Source organism: Silene latifolia, chromosome Y, assembly GCF_048544455.1.
Source record: "Silene latifolia isolate original U9 population chromosome Y, ASM4854445v1, whole genome shotgun sequence".
NCBI classification, from domain to species: domain Eukaryota; kingdom Viridiplantae; phylum Streptophyta; class Magnoliopsida; order Caryophyllales; family Caryophyllaceae; genus Silene; species Silene latifolia.
Window position 1 is genome coordinate 432177657 of NC_133538.1, and position 3809 is coordinate 432181465.

At 38.9% G+C, this 3809-nt stretch overlaps 1 non-coding gene across 1 annotated transcript; it reads left to right on the forward strand.

Moving 5' to 3' along the window:
• Positions 1-1531: 1531 nt before the first annotated feature.
• On the forward strand, positions 1532-1640 carry LOC141635369 (small nucleolar RNA R71). Its single transcript, XR_012540063.1, has one exon. It is a non-coding gene; the product is annotated as a small nucleolar RNA R71 (small nucleolar RNA).
• Positions 1641-3809: the final 2169 nt, after the last annotated feature.

The window sequence follows — 3809 nt, forward strand, 5'->3', positions numbered from 1 at the left end:
ATCATCCCCTACCTCTAAGGTAATGATTCCGCATTTGACATCTATTACAGCTCTAGATGTATGTAAAAATGGTCTACCTAGGATAATAGGTATCTGACTGTCCTCTACTATGTCTAAAACAACGAAATCGACAGGAATAAAGAACCTACCCACTCGAACGAGTACATCCTCTAAGATTCCTAGAGGTCTCTGAGTCGATCTATTTGCCATTTGAAGGGTAATATCGGTCACCTTAAGTCTACCAATATTTAGCCTTTCACAAACAGAATATGGCATGACACTGACACTGGCCCCTAAATCACAAAGGGCCTCCCAATTTCGTGGTTACCTATAGTGCAGGGAATTGAAAAACTACCCGGGTCCTTTAATTTGTGTGGTATATTAATTTGAGAAAGAGGATTGCATTCTTCCACAAAAGCAACATTACCATCATCATGAAAATTTCTATTACGATTCAAAATGTCTTTCATAAATTGAGCGTAAGAGGGTACCTGGGTAATTAGGTCAGTGAAAGGAATAGTTACCTCAAGATTCTTGACCATCTCCAGAAACTTACCAAACTTGCGCTCCAGCTTAGTATTCTTTAAACGCTCCGGATACGGGACTGCAACACTGGCCGTAGGATCAGTCACCTTCGGCTTTCGTAAGTTTAAAACCTCCGTAAAATCATCAATAAGTGTAGAATCATGCAAACTAGTTAACGAATTTGCGTTCTGCACTGGAGTCCCAGTCGATTGACCATTGAGCTCGGTCGATCGACTAATCATCTTTGGCGTCAACGCTTTACGTCGAAATCAATTTCTTGAGAACCTCGGCCGATCGACTGCTGTTGGTGGTCGATCGACCACTTGGGCTGGGCATGAATAATTTCTGGTCAGAAACTTTTTCCTCAGGAATTCCGGTCGATCGACTGCTGTTGGTGGTCGATCGACCGCCAGTACTGGCAATAAAGTTCGTTTTCGCACCAGAATTTAAACTAGCCTCTTCATCATTTCCCGAGTCTCCTCTATGCTTATCGAGACCTTCATAAGAGAGGCCACTTCTGAGATTAATGGCATTAATCGTTTCAATTGGCCCCTCACATTTACTTGAAGAATTGGCGACTTGCTTAGCCTCTATATTCTCCAACTGCTTCACAAAATTCTTTGTAGATTCAATTTCGGCTGCTTCTATTTTCGCGACTTGAACCAAAAGAGCTTGCACCATTTCTCTCAATTCCACGGTCTCATCTGAATTATGGACAGGAATTTTAACTCTTTCCTTGGAAGCTTCAGAGGTCTCGAGCTTCTCGAGACGGGCAGTAATAGAAGTTATGAGTGTCACAACGGCACTCATTTCTTCACTTTGCTTTCGCGACTTTCCACGCAAACTTCCAAACTCGGCTGTATAGACTGCCATCTCCTCAATAGTGTTCCAACCTTTATTCTGACCGGTATTATTTTGGAACCTACCATTCACAGCTGCGTCCAGGATAACCTTGTAGTCATCATATAAAGCATTATAGAATAAGTTGCAAAGGTACCACTGCTAGAAACCATGGTGAGGGACAGCCCTAACCAAACTCTTGAAACGTCCCCATGCTTCACAAAATTCCTCATCAGGTCCTTGTTGGAAATTTGTAATTTTACTTCTCAAGGCATCTGTCTTTGCAAGTGGGAAGTATTTCTTGTAGAAAGCTAACGCTAGAGATGTCCAATCTGTGACTCTAGCTGCTACCATATCAAGGTAGCGGTACCAATCTCGTGCCGAATCCTTCAAGGAGTATAAGAACATTATCCCCTTTACTTCATCCTGGGTCACCCCAACCGGTACAGGTATGGAACAGCAATAGTCTTTGAAAATTTCCATATGCTTCAAAGGATCCTCGTCCGGTAGACCAGAAAACTGATTTCACTCCACTAAATCAATATAAGAGGAACGAAATTCGAAGTGACCAGTAGTAGGGGTAGGTAACACATGTCCCTTTGGAATGTGCTGTTCTTTTGGCTGAAGATTGTCATATATCGTAGTCATGTTCGCAAGATGAGAGTACTCAAGTCTTCCTCTCAAAAACCTGTCTTCTAACTGTGCAAAAGCAAAACTAGAAGCAAGAGTAAGCAACGGTCTCAAGGAACCAAAGTTCCTTGAGACAAGAAAAATAAACTAAAAATAAAGCAAACAGAATTACACCGTCTCCCCGGCAACGGCGCCAAAATTTGATACCGTCGTTTTGTATCAAAATTAAATTTATAAATCCGAACTAAAACTATAGCTAGTGATAGTAGGGGTCGAACCACTGAGAGACAAGATCAATTCTATTTGCTATTTTCAGTCTAAAAAATGTAACAATTAAGTGGGGGTTTTGAATTGGTTTAATTCTAAAGACTAATTGACAAAATAAGAAATTTCTCAAACAAGATAAAAAGAAGACTGGAAACTTCGGTTCACCATGGTTAAGGTCAGGTCAATAAGGTAGCATAGGTCCTATAATACGGTCTTAGGAAATATGAGCAAGCCTTTCGATCAATGCTCAAATTAACCTTACGGTCTTCTAATTCCCTAGAATTTCTCAAAGCTTTCGCTCAAAGGAAATTCCAAATCTAATGATAAATTTAATTACTAATCTTTCAATCTAGTAAAAAGGTTTATCAAAATAAAACAAGATAAATAAGGAAGAAAATCATACTAATAAAATTGACCCTATTTTACGCCATGGCTCACCTCGTTCCCAATCAATAAAATTAGCTATGCATGATTAAAACTATAACAATTGCGAAATTGAAGGCAAGGAACGAGATTGACATAATTGAAATTGAATTTAAGACAAAAGAATAAAACTGAATTTCTTGAATAAAACTGATAATAACAAGAATTAAATTGATTAGAAACAATGAAGATGGAAATTGCATTAAAACGTACTAAGAATTGATGAACAAAGGCAATTGAATTGCAATCCGTAGGATTGTCTACCTTTCTTTTTCCCAAAAACTAGATCTAAAACTCCAGTTCTTAACTAATGAAAAGCATCCCCTAAATTATTTCTGCGTTCTACTGATAAACGATGCCAAAAAGTTAATTACAATTGGGCTTTTTAAAAGTCTACACGAGAAATCAATAACAGCTGCGAAACCTGGTCGATCGACTGAATAGCATGGTCGATCAACCAGCCAGAAACAATGCAGTAGCTCCTGCTGAAATTCCATGGACGATCGACTGAAGAGGTTGGTCGATCGACCAATTGAGCTGTGCAGTAACCTCCTTTGCTCTTCAAATCAGCCACTTCACTCCAATGCACGCATCCCAAGGTGAGTGAGTCCGAACTCTCTTCTTCCAAGCTTCCCTGAAGTTGCCTCCCGAGGACGATTTAGACTTGATTTAGCTCACTTCCTCTCATTCCTACAATAAATCATAGAAATCGCAAAGTAAACCGTTTCGGGAGAAATAGTAGCTTAAAGCTAACAAATACGCATGGAAATACGTGCCAAAACTGCAAATAAAGTGTATAGAATATGCACGTATCAATCACAATCAAGAATAATACACAATAATTAAACATTATAACCAATATAAATGACGATTATCTGCAAATAATGTTTATTTCTTTGAATTGGGTCCTTATCACTCCAACCTAAACCCACCAATATACGTTTCAAGTCACTAGCAAACATGTACTTGTGATTTATTAATGAGGAAAAAAATTCGGCAACAATTCCCCTCCGTTCTCCAAATACACAATGTAGAATAAATAATTACTCCACATATGCCTTCAGAGAACATTAAAGGAATTGTCACCAAACTCTTTCCTCATTAACAAATCACCAGTATATGTT